We start from the raw sequence: 25,200 nt of genomic DNA, 5'->3' as shown, positions 1-25,200 counted from the left end.
AATGCCACGTAATTTACAGGGGAAGTTATTAGAACCAATGGAATGTAAATAGGAAGAAAGAAAAGTGGATGAAAAAATAACCAGCCATGAGCAGGGATTGAACCTACAACCTTCGAATAACGCGTTCGATGCTCTAACCACTGAGCTACCACAGCGGCCTTCCCTCTATCCACTTTTCCTTAGTTTATATGTGAATTTAGAAGTAAAAGTGACAGTCAGCGCCATCTATAAGCCAAGCGACGAGTATGAAAACACTCTTTATGCGCATGTTCGGCGTCACGTAGCACGTGAACCTATTATGAGCGGGCAGCTGAATAAGAGTCCCTTGTATAAAACCTAATGACACCAAGTCTGCCAGTACGAGACCCTCGTTTTAATGAATTAAGGGAAAGAAGTGTATACCTAAGGGCTCGTTTATCCGTGTTTTAACACAATAATAATGAGATCTAACTGACAGTATTGCCAAGTAATGTACAGGAGAAGTTATTAGAACTAATGGAATGTAAATGAGAAGAAACGTGGATGCAAAAATAACCAGCCGTGAGCAGGGATCGAACCTACAACCTTCGAATAACGCGTTCGATGCTCTAACCACTGAGCTACCACAGCGGTCTTCCCTCTATCCACTTTTCCTTGGTTTATATGTGATCTTAAACTTGGAGTGAGAGTCAGCGCCATCTATAAGCCAAGCGACGAGTGTGAAAACACTCTTTTATGCGCATGTTTGGCGTCACGTAGCACGTGAACTTATTACGAGCGGGCAGCTGACTAATAGTCCCTCGTATACAACCTAATGACACCAAGTCTGCCAGTCCGAGACCCTCGTTTTAATTAAATAAGGGAAATATTTGTATATCTAAGAATCGTTTTTCGTGTTTTAACACAGTAATTATGAGATCTAACAGACAGTAATGCCAAGTATTCTACAGGGGAAGTTATTAGAAGCAATGGAACCTAATTAGGAATAAATAAAGGCGGGTGAAAAAATATCCAGCCGTAAGCAGGAATCGAACCTACGACCTTCGAATAACGCGTTCGATGCTCTAACCACTAAGCTACCACAGAGGCCTCCCCTCAATCTGCTTTTTTTGGTTTATATATGAATTTAGAAGTAGAAGTGACAGTCAGCGCCATCTATGAGCCATGACGAGTGTGAAAACACTCCTTTAGGCGCATGTTTGGCGTCAAGTAGCACGTGAACATATTATGAGCGGGCAGCTGAATAATAGTCCCTCGTATAAAACCTAATGACACCAAGTCTGCCACTCCGAGACCCTCGTTTTCATGAAAAAAGGGAAAGTATTGTATACCTAAGGGCTCGTTTTTCCGTGTTTTAACAAAATAATAATAATATCTAACACACAGTAATGCCAAGTATTGTACAGGCGAAGTTATTAGAACCAATGGAATCTAATTAGGAATAAAGAAAAGTGGGTGAAAATATATCCAGCCGTAAGCAGGAATCAAACCTACGACCTTCAAATAACGCGTTCGATGCTCTAACCACTGAGCTACCACAGCGTCCTTCTCTCTATCCACTTTTCTTTTTTGGTTTATATGTGAATTTAGAACTAGGAGTGAGAGTGAGTGCCATTTATAGCCAAGCGACGAGTGTGAAACGCTCTTTTATGCGCATGTTTGGCGTCACGTAGCACGTGAACTTATTACGAGCGGGCAGCTGATTAATAGTCCCTTGTATAAAACCTAATGACACCCAGTCTGCCAGTTGTAGACCCTTGTTTTAATGAAATAAGGGAATGAAGTGTATACATAAGGGCTCGTTTTTTCGTGTTTCAACACTATAATAATGAGATCTAACAGACAGTAATGCCAAAAAATGTACAGGGGAAGGTATTAGAACCAATAGAATCTAATTAGGAATAAAGAAAAGTGGGTGAAAATATATCCAGCCGTAAGCAGGAATCAAACCTACGACCTTCGAATAACATGTTCGATGCTCTAACCACTGAGTTACCACAGCGGTCTTCCCTCCATCCACTTTTCCTTGGTTTATATGTGATCTTAAGCTTGGAGTGAGAGTCAGCGCCATCTATAAGCCAAGCGACGAGTGTGAAAACACTCTTTTATGCGCATGTTTGGCGTCACGTAGCACGTGAACTTATTACGGGCGGGAAGCTGACTAATAGTCCCTCGTATACAACCTAATGACACCAAGTCTGCCAGTCCGAGACCCTCGTTTTAATAAAATAAGGAAATAAGTGTATATCTAAGAATCGTTTTTCGTGTTTTAACACAGTATAATGAGATCTAACAGACAGTAATGCCAAGTATTGTACAGGGGAAGTTATTAGAACCAATGGAATCTAATTAGGAATAAATAAAGGCGGGTGAAAAAATATTCAGCCGTAAGCAGGAATCAAACCTACGACCTTCGAATAACGCGTTCGATGCTCTAACCACCGGAATACCACAGCAGCCTTCCCTCCATCCACTTTTTTGGGGTTTATATGTGAATTTAGAAGTAGAAGTGACAGCCAGCGCCATCTATAAGCCAAGTGACGAGTGTGAAAACACTCTTTTGTGCGCATGTTTGGCGTCACGTAGAAAGTGAACATTATGAGCGGGCAGCTGAATAATAGTCCCTTGTATAAAACCTAATGACATCAAGTCTGCCAGTACGATACCCTCGTTTTAGTGAAATAGGGGAAAGAAGTGTATACCTAAGGGCTCGTTTTTCCATGTTTCAACACAATAATAATGAGATCTAACAGGCAGTATAGCCAATTATTGTACAGGGGAAGTTAGTAGAACCAATCGAATTTAAATAAGAAGAAAGAAAAGTGGATGAAAAAATAACCAGCTATGAGCGGGCATTGAACCTACAACCTTCAAATAACGCGTTCGATGCTCTAACCACTGAGCTACCACAGTGGCCTTCCCTCTATCCACTTTTCCTTGGTTTATATGTGATCTTAAACTTGGAGTGAGAGTCAGTGCCATCTATAAGCCAAGCGACGAGTGTGAAAACACTCTTTTATGCGCATGTTTGGCGTCACGTAGCACGTGAACTTATTACGAGCGGGAAGCTGACTAATAGTCCCTCGTATACAACCTAATGACACCAAGTCTGCCAGTCCGAGACCCTCGTTTTAATAAAATAAGGGAAATAAGTGTATATCTAAGAATCGTTTTTCGTGTTTTAACACAGTATTAATGAGATCTAACAGACAGTAATGCCAAGTATTGTACAGGGGAAGTTATTAGAACCAATGGAATCTAATTAGGAATAAATAAAGGCGGGTGAAAAAATATTCAGCCATAAGCAGGAATCAAACCTACGACCTTCGAATAACGCGTTCGATGCTCTAACCACCGGAATACCACAGCAGCCTTCCCTCCATCCACTTTTTTGGGGTTTATATGTGAATTTAGAAGTAGAAGTGACAGTCAGCGCCATCTATAAGCCAAGTGACGAGTGTGAAAACACTCTTTTGTACGCATGTTTGGCGTCACGTAAAAAGTAAACATTATGAGCGGGCAGCTGAATATTAGTCCCTTGTATAAAACCTAATGACACCAAGTCTGCCAGTACGATACCCTCGTTTTAGTGAAATAGGGGAAAGAAGTGTATACCTAAGGGCTCGTTTTTTCATGTTTCAACACAATAATAACGAGACATAACAGACAGTAATGCCAAGTAATGTACAGGGGAAGTTATCAGAACCAATGGATTTTAAATAGGAAGAAAGAAAAGTGGATGAAAAGTAACAAGCCGTGAGCAGGAACCGAACCTACGACCTTCGAATAACGTGTTCGATGCTCAAACTACTGAGCTACCACAGGGGCCTTCCCTCCATCCACTTTTTTGGCGGTTTGATATTTGAATTTAGAAGTAGGAGTGAGAGTCAGCGCCTTTTATAAGCCAAGCGACGAGTGTGAAAACACTCTTTTATGCGCATGTTTGGCGTCACGTAGCACGTGAACTTGTTACGAGCGGGGAGCTGAATAATAGTCCCTTGTATAAAACCTAATGACACCAAGTCTGCCAGTACGATACCCTCGTTTTAGTGAAATAGGGGAAAGAAGTGTAAACCTAAGGGCTCGTTTTTTCATGTTTCAACACGATAATAATGAGATCTAACAGACAGTAATGCCAAGTAATGTACAGGGGAAGTTATCAGAACCAATGGAATGTAAATAGGAAGAAAGAAAAGTGAATGAAAAAATAACCAGCCATGAGCAGGAATCGAACCTACAACCTTCGAATAATGCGTTCGATGCTCTAACCACTGGGCTACCACAGCAGCCTTCCCTCCATCCACTTTTTTGGGGGGTTTATATTTGAATTTAGAAGTAGGAGTGACAGTAAGCGCCATCTATAAGCCAAGCGACGAGTGTGAAAACACTCTTTTATGCGCATGTTTGGCGTCACGTAGCACGTGAACATATTATGAGCGGGCAGCTGAACAATAGTCCCTCGTATAAAACCTATTGACACCAAGTCTGCTAGTACGAGACCCTCGTTTTAATGAATTAAGGGGAAGAAGTGTATACCTAAGGGCTCGTTTATCCGTGTTTTAACACAATAATAATGAGATCTGACAGACAGTATTGCCAAGTAATGTACAGGGGAAGTTATTAGAACTAATGGAATGTAAATGAGAAGAAAGAAAAGTGGATGAAAAAATAACCAGCCGTGAGCAGGGATCGAACCTACAACCTTCGAATAACGCGTTCGATGCGCACACCACTGAGCTACCTCAGCGGTCTTCCCTCTATCCACTTTTCCTTGGTTTATATGTCATCTTAAACTTGGAGTGAGAGTCAGCGCCATTTATAAGCCAAGCGACGAGTGTGAAAACACTCTTTTATGCGCATCTTTGGCGTCACGTAGCACGTGAACTTATTACGAGCGGGCAGCTGAATAATAGTCCCTTGTATAAAACCTAATGACACCAAGTCTGCCAGTACGATACCCTCGTTTTAGTGAAATAGGGGAAAGAAGTGTAAACCTTAGGGCTCATTTTTTCATGTTTCAACACGATAATAATGAGATCTAACAGACAGTAATGCCAAGTAATGTACAGGGGAAGTTATCAGAACCAATGGAATGTGAATAGGAAGAAAGAAAAGTGAATGAAAAAATAACCAGCCATGAGCAGGAATCGAACCTACAACCTTCGAAAAATGCGTTCGATGCTCTAAACACCGGGCTACCACAGCAGCCTTCCCTCCATCCGCTTTTTTGGGGGGTTTATATTTGAATTTAGAAGTAGGAGTGACAGTAAGCGCCATCTATAAGCCAAGCGACGAGTGTGAAAACACTCTTTTATGCGCATGTTTGGCGTCACGTAGCACGTGAACATATTATGAGCGGGCAGCTGAACAATAGTCCCTCGTATAAAACCTAATGACACCAAGTCTGCTAGTACGAGACCCTCGTTTTAATGAAATAAGGGAAAGAAGTGTATACCTAAGGGCTCGTTTTTCCGTGTTTCAACACAATATATTGAGATCTAACAGACAGTAATGCCAATAATGTACAGGGGAAGTTATTAGAACCAATAGAATGTAAATAAGAAGAAAGAAAAGTGGATGAAAAAATAACCAGCCATGAGCAGGGATTGAACCTACAACCTTCGAATAACGCATTCGATGCTCTAACCACTGAGCTACCACAGCGGCCTTCCCTCTATCCACTTTTCCTTGGTTTATATGTGAATTTAGAAGTAAAAGTGACAGTCAGCGCCATCTGTAAGCCAAGCGACGAGTGTGAAAACACTTTTTATGCGCATGTTCGGCGTCACGTAGCGCGTGAACATATTATGAGCGGGCAGCTGAATAATAGTCCCTTGTAAAAAACCTAATGACACCAAGTCTGCCAGTACGAGACCCTCGTTTTAATGAATTAGGGGAAGAAGTGTATATCTAAGAATCGGTTTTCGTGTTTTAACACAGTAATAATAAGATCTAACAGACAGTAATGCCAAGTATTGTACAGGGGAAGTTATTAGAACCAATGGAATCTAATTAGGAATAAATAAAGGCGGGTGAAAAAATATCCAGCCGTAAGCAGGAATCGAACCTACGACCTTCGAATAACGCGTTTGATGCTCTAACCACTGAGCTACCGCAGCGGCCTTCCCTCTATCCACTTTTCCTTAGTTTATATGTGAACTTAGAACTAGGATTGAGAGTCAGCGCTATCTATAGGCGAAGTGACGAGTGTGAAAACACTCTTTTATGCGCATGTTTGGCGTCACGTAGCACGTGAACATATCATGAGCGGGCAGCTGAATAATGGTCCCTTGTATAAAACCTAATGACACCCAGTCTGCCAGTTGGAGACCCTCGTTTTAATGAAATAAGGGAACGAAGTGTATACATAAGGGCTCGTTTTTCCGTGTTTCAACACAATAATAATGAGATCTAACAGACAGTAATGACAACTAATGTACAGGGGAAGTTATTAGAACCAATGGAATGTTGATAGGAAGAAAGAAAAGTGGATGAAAAATTAAACAGCCCTGAGCAGGGATCGAACCTACAACCTTCGAATAACGCGTTCGATGCTCTAACCACTGAGCTACCACAGCGGCCTTCCCTCTATCCACTTTTCCTTGGTTTATATGTGAATTTAGAACTAGAAGTGAGAGTCAGCGCTATCTATAGGCGAAGCGACGAGTGTGAAAACACTCTTTTATGCGCATGTTTGGCGTCACGTAGCACGTGAACATATTATAAGCGGGCAGCTGAACAATAGTACCTCGTATAAAACCTAATGACACCAAGTCTGCTATTACGACACCCTCGTTTTAATGAAATAAGAGAAAGAAGTGTATAGCTAAGGGCTCGTTTTTCCGTGTTTCAACACAATATAATGAGATCTAACAGACAGTAATGCCGAATAATGTACAGGGGAAGTTATTAGAACCAATGGAATGTAAATAGGAAAAAAGAAAAGTGGATGAAACAATAACCAGCCATGAGCAGGGATTGAACCTACAACCTTCGAATAACGCGTTCGATTCTCTAACCACTGAGCTACCACAGCGGCCTTCCCTCTTCCACTTTTCCTTGGTTTATATGTGAATTTAGAAGTAAAAGTGACAGTCAGCGCCATCCATAAGCCAAGCGACGAGTGTGAAAACACTTTTTATGCGCATGTTCGGCGTCACGTAGCATGTGAACATATTATGAGCGGGCAGCTGAATAATAGTCCCTCGTATAAAACCTAATGACACCAAGTCTGCCAGAACGAGACCCTCGTTTTAATGAATTAAGCGAAAGTAGTGTATACCTAAGGGCTCGTTTATCCATGTTTTAACACAATATTAATGAGATCTGACAGACAGTATTGCCAAGTAATGTACAGGGGAAGTTATTAGAACCAAGAGAATCTAATTAGGAATAAATAAAGGCGGGTGAAAAAATATCCAGCCGTAAGCAGGAATCGAACCTACGACCTTCGAATAACGCGTTCGATGCTCTAACCACTGAGCTACCACAGCGGCCTTCCCTCTATCCACTTTTCCTTAGTTTATATGTGAACTTAGAACTAGGATTGAGAGTCAGCGCTATCTATAGGCGAAGTGACGAGTGTGAAAACACTCTTTTATGCGCATGTTTGGCGTCACGTAGCACGTTAACATATCATGAGGGGGCAGCTGAATAATAGTCCCTTGTATAAAACCTAATGACACCCAGTCTGCCAGTTGGAGACCCTCGTTTTAATGTAATAAGGAAATGAAGTGTATACATAAGGGCTCGTTTTTCCGTGTTTCAACACAATATTAATGAGATCTAACAGACAGTAATGCCAAGTAATGTACAGGGGAAGTTATTAGAACCAATGGAATGTAGATAGGAAGAAAGAAATGTGGATGAAAAATTAAACAGCCCTGAGCAGGGATCGAACCTACAACCTTCGAATAACGCGTTCGATGCTCTAACCACTGAGCTACCACAGCGGCCTTCCCTCTATCCACTTTTCCTTGGTTTATATGTGAATTTAGAACTAGAAGTGAGAGTCAGCGCTATCTATAGGCGAAGCGACGAGTGTGAAAACACTCTTTTATGCACATGTTTGGCATCACGTAGCACGTGAACATATTATAAGCGGGCAGCTGAACAATAGTACCTCGTATAAAACCTAATGACACCAAGTCTGCTAGTACGAGACCCTTGTTTTAATGAAATAAGGGAAAGAAGTGTATAGCTAAGGGCTCGTTTTTCCGTGTTTCAACACAATATAATGAGATCTAACAGACAGTAATGCCGAATAATGTACAGAGGAAGTGATTAGAACCAATGGAATATAAATAGGAAAAAAGAAAAGTGGATGAAAAAATAACCAGCCATGAGCAGGGGTTGAACCTACAACCTTCGAATAACGCGTTCGATGCTCTAACCACTGAGCTACCACAGCGGCCTTCCCTCTTCCACTTTTCCTTGGTGTATATGTGAATTTAGAAGTAAAAGTGACAGTCAGCGCCGTCCATAAGCCAAGCGACGAGTGTGAAAACACTTTTATGCGCATGTTCGGCGTCACGTAGCACGTGAACATATTATGAGCGGGCAGCTGAATAATAGTCCCTTGTATAAAACCTAATGACACCAAGTCTGCCAGAACGAGACCCTCGTTTTAATGAATTAAGCGAAAGTAGTGTATACCTAAGGGCTCGTTTATCCGTGTTTTAACACAATATTAATGAGATCTGACAGACAGTATTGCCAAGTAATATACAGGGGAAGTTATTAGAACTAATACAATGTAAATGAGAAGAAAGAAAAGTGGATGCAAAAATAACCAGCCGAGAGCAGGGATCAAACCTACAACCTTCGAATAACGCGTTCGATGCTCTAACCACTGAGTTACCACAGCGGTCTTCCCTCTATCCACTTTTCCTTGGTTTATATGTGATCTTAAACTTGGAGTGAAAGTCAGCGCCATCTATAAGCCAAGCGACGAGTGTGAAAGCACTCTTTTATGCGCATGTTTGGAGTCACGTAGCACGTGAACTTATTACGAGCGGGAAGCTGACTAATAGTCCCTCGTATACAACCTAATGACACCAAGTCTGCCAGTCCGAGACCCTCGTTTTAATAAAATAAGGGAAATAAGTGTATATCTAAGAATCGTTTTTCGTGTTTTAACACAGTATAATGAGATCTAACAGACAGTAATACCAAGTATTGTACAGGGGAAGTTATTAGAACCAATGGAATCTAATTAGGAATAAATAAAGGCGGGTGAAAAAATATCCAGCCGTAAGCAGGAATCGAACCTACGACCTTCGAATAACGCGTTCGATGCTCTAACCACTGAGCTACCACAGCGGCCTTCCCTCTATCCACTTTTCCTTAGTTTATATGTGAACTTAGAACTAGGATTGAGAGTCAGCGCTATCTATAGGCGAAGTGACGAGTGTGAAAACACTCTTTTATGCGCATGTTTGGCGTCACGTAGCACGTGAACATATCATGAGCGGGCAGCTGAATAATAGTCCCTTGTATAAAACCTAATGACACCAAGTCTGCCAGTTGGAGACCCTCGTTTTAATGAAATAAGGGAATGAAGTGTATACATAAGGGCTCGTTTTTCCGTGTTTCAACACAATAATAATGAGATCTAACAGACAGTAATGCCAAGTAATGTACAGGGGAAGTTATTAGAACCAATGGAATGTAGATAGGAAGAAAGAAAAGTGGATGAAAAATTAAACAGCCATGAGCAGGGATCGAACCTACAACCTTCGAATAACGCGTTCGATGCTCTAACCACTGAGCTACCACAGCGGCCTTCCCTCTATCCACTTTTCCTTGGTTTATATGTGAATTTAGAACTAGAAGTGAGAGTCAGCGCTATCTATAGGCGAAGCGACGAGTGTGAAAACACTCTTTTATGCGCATGTTTGGCGTCACGTAGCACGTGAACATATCATGAGCGGGCAGCTGAATAATAGTCCCTTGTATAAAACCTAATGACACCCAGTCTGCCAGTTGGAGACCCTCGTTTTAATGAAATAAGGGAATGAAGTGTATACATAAGGGCTCGTTTTTTCGTGTTTCAGCACAATAATATAGAGATCTAACAGGCAGTAATGCCAAGTAATGTACAGGGGAAGTTATTAGAACCAATGGAATGTAGATAGGAAGAAAGAAAAGTGGATGAAAAATTAAACAGCCCTGAGCAGGGATCGAACCTACAACCTTCGAATAACGCGTTCGATGCTCTAACCACTGAGCTACCACAGCGGCCTTCCCTCTATCCACTTTTCCTTGGTTTATATGTGAATTTAGAACTAGAAGTGAGAGTCAGCGCTATCTATAGGCGAAGCGACGAGTGTGAAAACACTCTTTTATGCGCATGTTTGGCGTCACGTAGCACGTGAACATATTATAAGCGGGCAGCTGAACAATAGTACCTCGTATAAAACCTAATGACACCAAGTCTGCTAGTACGAGACCCTCGTTTTAATGAAATAAGGGAAAGAAGTGTATAGCTAAGCACTCGTTTTTCCGTGTTTTAACACAATATTAATAAGATCTGACAGACAGTATTACCCAGTAATGTACAGGGGATGTTATTAGCACTAATACAATGTAAATGAGAAGAAAGAAAAGTGGATGCAAAAATAACCAGCCGTGAGCAGGGATCGAACCTACAACCTTCGAATAACGCGTTCGATGCTCTAACCACTGAGTTACCACAGCAGTCTTCCCTCTATCCCCTTTTCCTTGGTTTATATGTGATCTTAAACTTGGAGTGAAAGTCAGCGCCATCTATAAGCCAAGCGACGAGTGTGAAAACACTCTTTTATGCGCATGTTTGGCGTCACGTAGCACGTGAACTTATTACGAGCGGGAAGCTGCCTAATAGTCCCTCGTATACAACCTAATGACACCAAGTCTGCCAGTCCGAGACCCTCGTTTTAATAAAATAAGGGAAATAAGTGTATATCTAAGAATCGTTTTTCGTGTTTTAACACAGTATAATGAGATCTAACAGACAGTAATACCAAGTATTGTACAGGGGAAGTTATTAGAACCAATGGAATCTAATTAGGAATACATAAAGGCGGGTGAAAAAATATTCAGCAGTAAGCAGGAATCGAACCTACGACCTTCGAATAACGCGTTCGATGCTCTAACCACCGGGATACCACAGCAGCCTTCCCTCCATCCACTTTTTTGGGGTTTATATGTGAATTTAGAAGTAGAAGTGACAGTCAGCGCCATCTATAAGCCAAGTGACGAGTGTGAAAACACTCTTTTATGCGCATGTTTGGCGTCACGTAGAAAGTGAACATTATGAGCGGGCAGCTGAATAATAGTCCCTTGTGTAAAACCTAATGACACCAAGTCTGCCAGTACGATACCCTCCTTTTAGTGAAATAGGGGAAAGAAGTGTATACCTAAGGGCTCGTTTTTTCATGTTTCAACACAATAATTATGAGATCTAACAGACAGTAATGCCAAGTAATGTACAGGAGAAGTTATCAGAACCAATGGATTGTAAATAGGAAGAAAGAAAAGTGGATGAAAAAATAACAGGCCGTGAGCAGTAACCGAATCTACGACCTTCGAATAACGTGTTCGATGCTCAAACTTGTGAGCTACCACAGGGGCCTTCCCTCCATCCACTTTTTTGGGGGGTTGATATTTGAATTTCGAAGTAGGAGTGACAGTAAGCGCCATCTATAAGCCAAGGGACGAGTGTGAAAACACTCTTTTATGCGCATGTTTGGCGTCACGTAGCACGTGAACATATTATGCGCGGACAGCTGAACAATAGTCCCTCGTATAAAACCTAATGACACCAAGTCTGCCAGTCCGAGACCCTCGTTTTAATAAAATAAGGAAAATATTTGTGTATCTAAGAATCGCTTTTCGTGTTTTAACACAGTAACTATGAGATCTAACAGACAGTAATGCCAAGTATTGTACAGGGGAAGTTATTAGAAGCAATGGAACCTACTTAGGAATAAATAAAGGCAGGTGAAAAAATATCCAGTCTTAAGCAGGAATCGAACCTACGACCTTCAAATAACGCGTTCGATGCTCTAACCACTAAGCTCTCTCCATCTAATTTTTTTTGGTCTATATATGAATTTAGAAGTAGAATTGACAGTCAGCGCCATTTATAGGCCAGGCGACGACTGTGAAAACACTCCTTTATGCGCATGTTTGGCGTCAAGTAGCACGTGAACATATTATGAGCGGGCAGCTGAATAATACTCCCTCGTATAAAACCTAATGACACCAAGTCTGCCAGTCCGAGACCCTCGTTTTAATGAAAAAAGGGAAAGTATTGTATACATAAGGGCTCGTTTTTCCGTGTTTTAACACAATTATAATAATATCTAACATACAGTAATGCCAAGTATTGTACAGGGGAAGTTATTAGAACCAATGGAATCTAATTAGGAATAAAGAAAAGTGGGTGAAATTATATCCAGCCGTAAGCAGGAATCAAACCTACGACCTTCGAATAACGCGTTCGATGCTCTAACCACTGAGCTACCACAGCGGCCTTCTCTCTATCCACTTTTCTTTTTTGGTTTATATGTGAATTTAGAACTAGGAGTGAGAGTGAGTGCCATCTATAAGCCAAGCGACGAGTGTGAAACGCTCTTTTATGCGCATGTTTGGCGTCACGTAGCACGTGAACTTATTACGAGCGGGCAGCTGATTAATAGTCCCTTGTATAAAAGCTAATGACACCCAGTCTGCCAGTTGGAGACCCTTGTTTTAATGAAATAAGGGAATGAAGCGTATACATAAGGGCTCGTTTTTCCGTGTTTCAACACAATATAAATTAGATCAAACAGATAGTAATGCCAGGTAATGTACAGGGAAAGTTATTAGAACCAATGGAATGTAAATAGAAAGAAAGAAAAGTGAATGAAAAAATAACCAGCCATGAGCAGGAATCGAACCTACAACCTTCGAATAATGCGTTCGATGCTCTAACCACCGGGCTACCACAGCAGCATTCCCTCAATCCACTTTTTTGGGGTTTATATGTGCATTTAGAAGTAGAAGTGACAGTCAGCGCCATCTATAAGCCAAGTGACGAGTATGAAAACACTCTTTTATGCGCATGTTTGGCATCACGTTGAAAGTGAACATTATGAGTGGGCAGCTGAATAATAGTCCCTTGTATAAAACCTAATGACACCAAGTCTGCCAGTACAATACCCTCGTTTTAGTGAAATAGGGGAAAGAAGTGTATACCTAAGGGCTCGTTTTTTCATGTTTCAACCCAATAATAATGAGATGTAACAGACAGTAATGCCAAGTAATGTACAGGGGAAGTTATCAGAACCAATTGAATGTAAATAGGAAGAAAGAAAAGTGGATGAAAAAATAACCAGCCGTGAGCAAGAACCGAACCTACGACCTTCGAATAACGTGTTCGATGCTCAAACTACTGAGCTACCACAGGGGCCTTCCCTCCATCAACTTTTTTGGGGGTTTATATTTGAAGTTAGAAGTAGGAGTGACAGTAAGCGCCATCTATAAGCCAAGCGACGAGTGTGAAAACACTCTTTTATGCGCATGTTTGGCGTCACGTAGCACGTGAACATATTATGAGCGGGCAGCTGAATAATAGTCCCTCGTATAAAACCTAATGACACCAAGTCTGCTAGTACGAGACCCTCGTTTTAATGAAATAAGGGAAAGAAGTGTATATCTAAGGGCTCGTTTTTCGATGTATCAACACAATAATAATGAGAACTAACAGACAGTAATGCCAATTATTGTACAGGGAATGTTATTAGAACCAATGGAATTTAAGTAAGAAGAAAGAAAAGTGGATGAAAAAATAACCAGCTATGAGCAGGGATTGATCCTACAACCTTCAAATAACGCGTTCGATGCTCTAACCACTGAGCTACCACAGCGGCCTTCCCTGTATCCACTTTTCCTTGGTTTATATGTGAATTTAGAACTAGAAGTGAGAGTCAGCGCTATATATAGGCAAAGCGACGAGTGTGAAAACACTCTTTTATGCGCATGTTTAGCGTCACGTAGCACGTGAACATATTATGAGCGGGCAGCTGAACAATAGTCCCTCTTATAAAACCTAATGACACCCAGTCTGCCAGTTGCAGACCCTCGTTTTAATGAAATAAGGGAAAAAAGTGTATACCTAAGGGCTCGTTCTTCCGTGTTTCAACACAATATAAATTAGATCAAACAGATAGTAATGCCACGTAATGTACAGGGAAAGTTATTAGAACCAATGGAATGTAAATAGAAAGAAAGAAAAGTGAATGAAAAAATAACCAGCCATGAGCAGGAATCGAACCTACAACCTTCGAATAATGCGTTCGATGCTCTAACCACCGGGCTACCACAGCAGCCTTCCCTCAATCCACTTTTTTGGGGTTTATATGTGAATTTAGAAGTAGAAGTGACAGTCAGCGCCATCTATAAGCCAAGTTTCGAGTGTGAAAACACTCTTTTATGCGCATGTTTGGCATCACGTTGAAAGTGAACATTATGAGCGGGCAGCTGAATAATAGTCCCTTGTATAAAACCTAATGACACCAAGCCTGCCAGTACAATACCCTCGTTTTAGTGGAATAGGGGAAAGAAGTGTATACCTAAGGGCTCGTTTTTTCATGTTTCAACACAATAATAATGAGATGTAACAGACAGTAATGCCAAGTAATGTACAGGGGAAGTTATCAGAACCAATTGAATGTAAATAGGAAGAAAGAAAAGTGGATGAAAAAATAACCAGCCGTGAGCAAGAACCGAACCTACGACCTTGGAATAACGTGTTCGATGCTCAAACTACTGAGCTACCACAGGGGCCTTCCCTCCATCAACTTTTTTGGGGGTTTATATTTGAATTTAGAAGTAGGAGTGACAGTAAGCGCCATCTATAAGCCAAGCGACGAGTGTGAAAACACTCTTTTATGCGCATGTTTGGCGTCACGTAGAAAGTGAACATTATGAGCGGGCAGCTGAATAATAGTCCCTTGTGTAAAACCTAATGACACCAAGTCTGCCAGTACGATACCCTCCTTTTAGTGAAATAGGGGAAAGAAGTGTATACCTAAGGGCTCGTTTTTTCATGTTTCAACACAATAATTATGAGATCTAACAGACAGTAATGCCAAGTAATGTACAGGAGAAGTTATCAGAACCAATGGATTGTAAATAGGAAGAAAGAAAAGTGGATGAAAAAATAACAGGCCGTGAGCAGTAACCGAATCTACGACCTTCGAATAACGTGTTCGATGCTCAAACTTGTGAGCTACCACAGGGGCCTTCCCTCCATCCACTTTTTTGGGGGGTTGATATTTGAATTTCGAAGTAGGAGTGACAGTAAGCGCCATCTATAAGCCAAGGGACGAGTGTGAAAACACTCTTTTATGCGCATGTTTGGCGTCACGTAGCACGTGAACATATTATGCGCGGACAGCTGAACAATAGTCCCTCGTATAAAACCTAATGACACCAAGTCTGCCAGTCCGAGACCCTCGTTTTAATAAAATAAGGAAAATATTTGTGTATCTAAGAATCGCTTTTCGTGTTTTAACACAGTAACTATGAGATCTAACAGACAGTAATGCCAAGTATTGTACAGGGGAAGTTATTAGAAGCAATGGAACCTACTTAGGAATAAATAAAGGCAGGTGAAAAAATATCCAGTCTTAAGCAGGAATCGAACCTACGACCTTCAAATAACGCGTTCGATGCTCTAACCACTAAGCTCTCTCCATCTAATTTTTTTTGGTCTATATATGAATTTAGAAGTAGAATTGACAGTCAGCGCCATTTATAGGCCAGGCGACGACTGTGAAAACACTCCTTTATGCGCATGTTTGGCGTCAAGTAGCACGTGAACATATTATGAGCGGGCAGCTGAATAATACTCCCTCGTATAAAACCTAATGACACCAAGTCTGCCAGTCCGAGACCCTCGTTTTAATGAAAAAAGGGAAAGTATTGTATACATAAGGGCTCGTTTTTCCGTGTTTTAACACAATTATAATAATATCTAACATACAGTAATGCCAAGTATTGTACAGGGGAAGTTATTAGAACCAATGGAATCTAATTAGGAATAAAGAAAAGTGGGTGAAATTATATCCAGCCGTAAGCAGGAATCAAACCTACGACCTTCGAATAACGCGTTCGATGCTCTAACCACTGAGCTACCACAGCGGCCTTCTCTCTATCCACTTTTCTTTTTTGGTTTATATGTGAATTTAGAACTAGGAGTGAGAGTGAGTGCCATCTATAAGCCAAGCGACGAGTGTGAAACGCTCTTTTATGCGCATGTTTGGCGTCACGTAGCACGTGAACTTATTACGAGCGGGCAGCTGATTAATAGTCCCTTGTATAAAAGCTAATGACACCCAGTCTGCCAGTTGGAGACCCTTGTTTTAATGAAATAAGGGAATGAAGCGTATACATAAGGGCTCGTTTTTCCGTGTTTCAACACAATATAAATTAGATCAAACAGATAGTAATGCCAGGTAATGTACAGGGAAAGTTATTAGAACCAATGGAATGTAAATAGAAAGAAAGAAAAGTGAATGAAAAAATAACCAGCCATGAGCAGGAATCGAACCTACAACCTTCGAATAATGCGTTCGATGCTCTAACCACCGGGCTACCACAGCAGCATTCCCTCAATCCACTTTTTTGGGGTTTATATGTGCATTTAGAAGTAGAAGTGACAGTCAGCGCCATCTATAAGCCAAGTGACGAGTATGAAAACACTCTTTTATGCACATGTTTGGCATCACGTTGAAAGTGAACATTATGAGTGGGCAGCTGAATAATAGTCCCTTGTATAAAACCTAATGACACCAAGTCTGCCAGTACAATACCCTCGTTTTAGTGAAATAGGGGAAAGAAGTGTATACCTAAGGGCTCGTTTTTTCATGTTTCAACCCAATAATAATGAGATGTAACAGACAGTAATGCCAAGTAATGTACAGGGGAAGTTATCAGAACCAATTGAATGTAAATAGGAAGAAAGAAAAGTGGATGAAAAAATAACCAGCCGTGAGCAAGAACCGAACCTACGACCTTCGAATAACGTGTTCGATGCTCAAACTACTGAGCTACCACAGGGGCCTTCCCTCCATCAACTTTTTTGGGGGTTTATATTTGAAGTTAGAAGTAGGAGTGACAGTAAGCGCCATCTATAAGCCAAGCGACGAGTGTGAAAACACTCTTTTATGCGCATGTTTGGCGTCACGTAGCACGTGAACATATTATGAGCGGGCAGCTGAATAATAGTCCCTCGTATAAAACCTAATGACACCAAGTCTGCTAGTACGAGACCCTCGTTTTAATGAAATAAGGGAAAGAAGTGTATATCTAAGGGCTCGTTTTTCGATGTATCAACACAATAATAATGAGAACTAACAGACAGTAATGCCAATTATTGTACAGGGAATGTTATTAGAACCAATGGAATTTAAGTAAGAAGAAAGAAAAGTGGATGAAAAAATAACCAGCTATGAGCAGGGATTGATCCTACAACCTTCAAATAACGCGTTCGATGCTCTAACCACTGAGCTACCACAGCGGCCTTCCCTGTATCCACTTTTCCTTGGTTTATATGTGAATTTAGAACTAGAAGTGAGAGTCAGCGCTATATATAGGCAAAGCGACGAGTGTGAAAACACTCTTTTATGCGCATGTTTGGCGTCACGTAGCACGTGAACATATTATGAGCGGGCAGCTGAACAATAGTCCCTCTTATAAAACCTAATGACACCCAGTCTGCCAGTTGCAGACCCTCGTTTTAATGAAATAAGGGAAAAAAGTGTATACCTAAGGGCTCGTTCTTCCGTGTTTCAACACAATATAAATTAGATCAAACAGATAGTAATGCCACGTAATGTACAGGGAAAGTTATTAGAACCAATGGAATGTAAATAGAAAGAAAGAAAAGTGAATGAAAAAATAACCAGCCATGAGCAGGAATCGAACCTACAACCTTCGAATAATGCGTTCGATGCTCTAACCACCGGGCTACCACAGCAGCCTTCCCTCAATCCACTTTTTTGGGGTTTATATGTGAATTTAGAAGTAGAAGTGACAGTCAGCGCCATCTATAAGCCAAGTTTCGAGTGTGAAAACACTCTTTTATGCGCATGTTTGGCATCACGTTGAAAGTGAACATTATGAGCGGGCAGCTGAATAATAGTCCCTTGTATAAAACCTAATGACACCAAGCCTGCCAGTACAATACCCTCGTTTTAGTGGAATAGGGGAAAGAAGTGTATACCTAAGGGCTCGTTTTTTCATGTTTCAACACAATAATAATGAGATGTAACAGACAGTAATGCCAAGTAATGTACAGGGGAAGTTATCAGAACCAATTGAATGTAAATAGGAAGAAAGAAAAGTGGATGAAAAAATAACCAGCCGTGAGCAAGAACCGAACCTACGACCTTGGAATAACGTGTTCGATGCTCAAACTACTGAGCTACCACAGGGGCCTTCCCTCCATCAACTTTTTTGGGGGTTTATATTTGAATTTAGAAGTAGGAGTGACAGTAAGCGCCATCTATAAGCCAAGCGACGAGTGTGAAAACACTCTTTTATGCGCATGTTTGGCGTCACGTAGCACGTGAACATATTATGAGCGGGCAGCTGAATAATAGTCCCTCGTATAAAACCTAATGACACCAAGTCTGCTAGTACGAGACCCTCATTTTAATGAAATAAGAGAAAGAAGTGTATACCTAAGGGCTCGTTTTTCCATGTTTCAACACAATAATAATGAGATCTAACAGGCAGTAATGCCAATAATTGTACAGGAGAAGTTATTAGAACCAATGGAATTTAAATAAGAAGAAAGAAAAGTGGATGAAAAAATAACCAGCGATGAGCAGGGATCGAACCTAAAACCTTCGAATAACGCGTTCGATGCTCTAACCACTGAGCTACCACAGCTGCCTTCCCTCTATCCACTTTATCTTGGTTTATATGTGAATTTAAAACTAGGATTGAGAGTCAGCGCTATCTATAGGCGAAGCGACGAGTGTGAAAACACTCTTTTATGCGCATGTTTGGCGTCAAGTTGCACGTGAACATATTATGAGCGGGCAGCTGAATAATAGTCCCTCGTATAAAACCTAATGACACCAAGTCTGCTAGTACGAGACCCTCGTTTTAATGAAATAAGGGAAAGAACTGTATACCTAGGGGCTCGTTTATCCGTGTTTCAACACAATATAATGAGATCTAAAAGACAGAAAATGCCAATTAATGTACAGGAAAAGTTATTAGAACTAATGGAATGTAAATGAGAATAAAGAAAAGTGGATGCAAAAATAACCAGCCGTGAGCAGGGATCGAAGCTACAACCTTCGAATAACGCGTTCGATGCTCTAACCACTGAGCTACCACCGTGGTCTTCCCTCTATCTACTTTTCCTTGGTTTATATGTGATCTTAAACTTGGAGTGAGAGTCAGCGCCATCTATAAGCCAAGCGACGAGTGTGAAAACACTCTTTTATGCGCATGTTTGGCGTCACGTAGCACGTGAACTTATTACGAGCGGGAAGTTGACTAATAGTCCCTCGTATACAACCTAATGACACCAAGTCTGCCTGTCCGAGACCCTCGTTTTAATAAAATAAGGGAAATGAGTGTATATCTAAGAATCGTTTTTCGTGTTTTAACACAGTATTATTGTGATCTGACCGACAGTATTGCCAAGTAATGTACAGGGGAAGTTATTAGAACTAATGGAATGTAAATGAGAAGAAAGAAAATTGGATGCAAAAATAACCAGTCGTGAGCAGGGATCGAACCTACAACCTTCGAATAACGCGTTCAATGCTCTATCCACTGAGCTACCACAGCGGTCTTCCCTCTATCCACTTTTCCTTGGTTTATATGTGATCTTGAACTTGGAGTGGGAGTCAGCGCCATCTATAAGCCAAGCGACGAGTGTGAAAACACTCTTTTATGCGCATGGTTGGCGTCACGTAGCACGTGAACTTATTACGAGCGGGCAGCTGACTAATAGTTCCTCGTATACAACGTAATGACACCAATTCTGCCAGTCCGAGACCCTCGTTTTAATAAAATAGGGGAAATAAGTGTATATCTAAGAATCGTTTTTCGTGTTTTAACACAGTATTAATGAGATCTAACAGACAGTAATGCCAAGTATTGTACAGGGGAAGTTATTAGAACCATTGGAATCTAATAAGAAATAAATAAAGGTGGGTGAAAAAATATCCAGCCGTAAGCAGGAATCGAACCTACGACCTTCGAATAACGCGTTCGATGCTCTAACCACTGAGCTACCACAGCGGCCTTCCCACTATCCACTTTTCCTTGGTTTATATGTGAATTTAGAACTAGGATTGAGAGTCAGCGCTATCAATAGGCGAAGCGACGAGTGTGAAAACACTCTTTTATGCGGTTGTTTGGCGTCACGTAGCACGTGAACATATCATGAGCGGGCAGCTGAGTAATAGTTCCTTGTATAAAACCTAATGACACCCAGTCTGCCAGTTGGAGACCCTCGTTTTAATGAAATAAGGGAATGAAGTGTATACATAAGGGCTCATTTTTCGGTGTTTCAACACAATAATAATGAGATCTAACAGACAGTAATGCCAAGTAATGTACAGGGGAAGTTATTAGAACCAATGGAATGTAGATAGGAAGAAAGAGAAGTGGATAAAAAAATAAACAGCCATGAGCAGGGATCGAACCTACAACCTTCGAATAACGCGTTCGATGCTCTAACCACTGAGCTACCACAGCGGCCTTCCCTCTATCCACTTTTCCTTGGTTTATATGTGAATTTAGAACTAGGAGTGAGAGTCAGCGCCATCTATAGGCGAAGCGACGAGTGTGAAAACACTCTTTTATGCGCATGTGGTGCGTCACGTAGCACGTAAACATATTATGAGCGTGCAGCTGAATAATAGTTCCTTGTATAAAACCTAAGGACACCCAGTCTGCCAGTAGGAGAACCTCGTTTTAATGAAATAGGGGAAAGAAGTGTATACCTAAGGGCTCGTTTTTCCGTGTTTCAACACAATATTAATGAGATCTAACAGACAGTAATGCCAAGTAATGTACAGGGGAAGTTATCAAAACCAATGGAATGTAGATAGGAAGAAAGAAAAGTGGATGAAAAATAACCAGCCGTGAGCAGGAACCAAACCTACGACCTTCGAATAACGTGTTCGATGCTCTCACCACTGAGCTATCACAGCGGCCTTCCCTCCAGCCACATTTTTTGGGGTTTATATTTAAATTTAGAAGTAGGAGTGACAGTAAGCGCCATATATAAGCCAAGCGACGAATGTGAAAACACTCTTTTATGCACATGTTTGGCATCACGTAGCACGTGAACTTATTATGCGCGGGCAGCTGATTAATAGTCATTCATATACAACCTAATGACACAAATCTGCCAGTCTGAGACCCTCGTTTTAATGAAATAAGCGAAAGAAGTGTATACCTAAGGGCTCGATTTACGTGTTTTAACACAATAATAAAGAGATCTAACAGACAGTAATGCCAAGTAATGTACAGGGTAAGTTATTAGAACCAATCGAATGTAAATAAGAAGAAAGAAAAGTGGATGAAAAAATAACCAGTCAAGAGCAGGGATCGAACCGACAACCTTCGAATAATGCGTTCGATGCTCTAACCACTGAGCTACCACAGCTGCCTTCCCTCCATCTACATTTTTTTCTGTTTATATATGAGTTTAGAAGTAGAACTGACAGTCAGCGCCATCTATAAGCAAAGCGACGAGTGTGAAAACACTCCTTTATGCGCATGTTTGGCGTCAAGTAGCACGTGAACATGTTATGAGCGGGCAGCTGAATAATAAACCCTCGTATAAAACCTAATGACAACAAGTCTGCCAGCTCGAGACTACGTTTAATGAAATAAGAGAAAGAAGTGTATACCTAAGGGCTCGTTTTTTCGTGTTTCAACACAATATTAATGAGATCTAAAAGACAGTAATGCCAATTATTGTACAGGGGAAGTTATTATAACCAATAAAATGTAAATCCGAAGAAAGACAAGTGGATGAAAAATTAACAAGCCATGAGCAGGGATCGAGCCTACAACCTTCGAATAACGCGTTCGATGCTCTAACCACTGAGCTACCACAGCGGCCTTCCCTCTACCCACTTTTTCTTGGATTATATTAAATTTAGAATTAGGAGTGAGAGTGAGCGCCATCTATAAGCGAAAGGACGAGTGGATGGGCATGTTTGGCGTCACGTAACACGTGAACCTATTACGAGCGGGCAGCTGATTTATAGTCCCTCGTATACAACCTAATGACAGCAAGTCTGCCAGTACGAGACCCTCGTTTTAATGAAATAAGGGAAAGAAGTGTATACCTAAGGGCTCCTTTTTCGGTGTTTCAACACAATATAAATGAGATCTAACAGACAGTATTGCCAAGTAATGTACAGGGGAAGTTATTAGAACCAATGGAATGTAAATAAGAAGAAAGAAAAGTGAATGAAAAAATAACCAGCCATGAGCAGGAATTGAACCTACAACCTTCGAATAACGTTCGATGCACTTACCACTGGGCTACCACAGCAGCCTTCCCTCCATCCACTTTTTTGGGGTTTATATGTGAATTTAGAAGTAGAAGTGACAGTCAGCGCCATCTATAAGCGAAGCGACGAGTGTGAAAACACTCTTTATGCGCATGTTTGGCGTCACGTAGCACGTGAACATATTATGAGCGGGCAGCTGAATAATAGTCCCTCGTATATAACGTAATGACACCAACTCTGCCAGTACAAGACCATCGTTTCAATGAATTAAGCGAAAGAAGTGTATACCTAAGGGCTCGTTTTTCCGTGTTTTAACACAATATTAGTGAAATATAACAGACAGTATATCCAAGTAATGTACAGGGGAAGTTATTAGAACTAATGCAATGTAAATGAGAAGAAAGAAAAGTGGATGAAAAAATAACCAGCCGTGAGCAGGGATCGAACCTACAACCTTCGAATAACGCGTTCGATGCTCTAACCACTGAGCTACCACAGCGGCCTCCCCTCTATCCACTTTTCCTTGGTTCATATGTCAATTTAAAACTAGGAGTGAGAGTCAGCGCCATTTATAAGCCAAGCGACGAGTGTGAAACGCTCTTTTATGCGCATGTTTGGCATCACGTAGCACGTGAACTTAGTACGAGCGGGCAGCTGATTAATAGTCCCTCGTATACAACCTAATGACACCAAGTCTGCCAGTCCGAGACCCTCGTTTTAATGAAATAAAGGAAAGAATTGTATATCTAAGGGCTCGTTTTACGTGTTTTAACGCAATAATAAAGGGATATAACAGACAGTAATGCCAAGTAATGTACAGGGGAAGTTATTAGAACCAATGGAATGTAAATAGGAAGAAAGAAAAGTTGATAAAAAAATAACCAGCGATGAGCAGGGGTCGAACCTAAAACCTTCGAGTAACGCGTTCGATGCTCTAACCACTGAGGTACCACAGCTGCCTTCCCTCCATCTACATTTTTTCTGTTTATATATGAATTTAGAAGTAAAAGTGACAGTCAGCGCTTCTATAAGCCAAGCGACGAGTGTGAAAACACTCCTTTATGCGCATGTTTGGCGTCCAGTAGTACGTGAACATGTTATGAGCTGGCAACTGAATAATAGTCCTTCGTATAAAACCTAATGACACCCAGTCTGCCAGTTGGAGACCCTCGTTTTAATGAAATAAGGGAATGAAGTGTATACATAAGGGCTCGTTTTTCCGTGTTTCAACACAATAATAATGAGATCTAACAGACAGTAATGCCAAAAAATGTACCGGGGAAGGTATTAGAACCAATAGAATCTAATTAGGAATAAAGAAAAGTGGGTGAAAATATATCCAGCCGTAAGCAGGAATCAAACCTACGACCTTCGAATAACACGTTCGATGCTCTAACCACTGAGCTACCACAGCGGCCTTCCCTCTATCCACTTTTCATTGCTTTATATTTGAATTTAGAACAAGGAGTGAGAGTCAGCGCTATCTATAGGCGAAGCGGCTAGCGTGAAAACACTCTTTTATGCGCATATTTTGCGTCACGTAGCACGTGAACTTATTATGAGCGCGCAGCTGAATAATAGTCCCTTGTATAAAAACCTAATGACACCCAGTCTGCCAGTTGGAGACCCTCGTCCCTTATGAAATAAGAGAATAAAGTGTATACATAAGGGCTCGTTTTTCCGTGTTTCAACACAATAACAATGAGAACTAACAGACAGTAATGCCAAGTAATGTACAGGGGAAGTTATTAGAACCAATAGAATGTAAATAGGAAGAAAGAAAAGTGGATGAAAAAATAACCAGCCGTGAGCAGGAAACGAACTTACGACCTTCGAATAACGCGTTCGATGCTCTAACCACTGAGGTACCACAGCGGCCTCCCCTCTATCCACTTTTCCTTGGTTCATATGTGAATTTAAAACTAGGAGTGAGAGTCAGCGCCATCTATAAGCCGAGCGACGAGTGTGAAACGCTCTTTTATGCGCACGTTTGGCATCACGTAGCACGTGAACTTATTACGAGTGGGCAGCTGATTAATAGTCCCTCGTATACAACCTAATGACAACAAGTCTGCCAGTTCGAGACTCTCGTTTTAATGAAATAAGGGAAAGAATTGTATATCTAAGGGCTTGTTTTACGTGTTTTAACGCAATAATAAAGAGATCTAACAGACAGTAATGCCAAGTAATGTACAGGGGAAGTTATTAGAACCAATGGAATGTAAATAAGAAGAAAGAAAAGTTGATAAAAAAATAACCAGCGATGAGCAGGGATCGAACCTACAACCTTCGAATAACGCGTTCGATGCTCTAACCACTGAGCTACCACAGCTGCCTTCCCTCCATCTACATTTTTTTCTGTTTATATATGAATTTAGAAGTAGAAGTGACAGTCAGCGCCATCTATAAGGCAAGCGACGAGTGTGAACCACCCTTTTATGCGCTTGTTTGGCGTCACGTAGCACGTGAACTTATTACGAGCGGGCAGCTGATTAACAGTCCCTCGTACACAACTTAATGACACAGAGTCTGCCAGTACGATGCCCTCGTTTTAATGAAATAAGGAAAAGAAGTGTATACCTATGGGCTCGTTTTTTTGTGTTTCAAAACAATAATAATGAGATCTAACAGACAGTAATGCCAAGTAATGTAGAGAGAAGTTATTAGAACCAATGGATTGTAAATAGGAAAA

At 41.1% G+C, this 25,200-nt stretch overlaps 1 non-coding gene across 1 annotated transcript; it reads right to left on the bottom strand.

Annotated features, from left to right (window-relative positions):
- Positions 1 to 23,849: 23,849 nt before the first annotated feature.
- Positions 23,850 to 23,922, bottom strand: TRNAT-UGU (transfer RNA threonine (anticodon UGU)). Its single transcript has one exon. It is a non-coding gene; the product is annotated as a tRNA-Thr (tRNA).
- Positions 23,923 to 25,200: the final 1,278 nt, after the last annotated feature.

Source organism: Rhipicephalus microplus, chromosome 1 (genome assembly GCF_043290135.1).
Source record: "Rhipicephalus microplus isolate Deutch F79 chromosome 1, USDA_Rmic, whole genome shotgun sequence".
Classification (NCBI taxonomy): domain Eukaryota; kingdom Metazoa; phylum Arthropoda; class Arachnida; order Ixodida; family Ixodidae; genus Rhipicephalus; species Rhipicephalus microplus.
The sequence above is the reverse complement of the archived record's forward strand: the minus strand, read 5'-3'. Positions and strand labels throughout refer to the sequence as shown.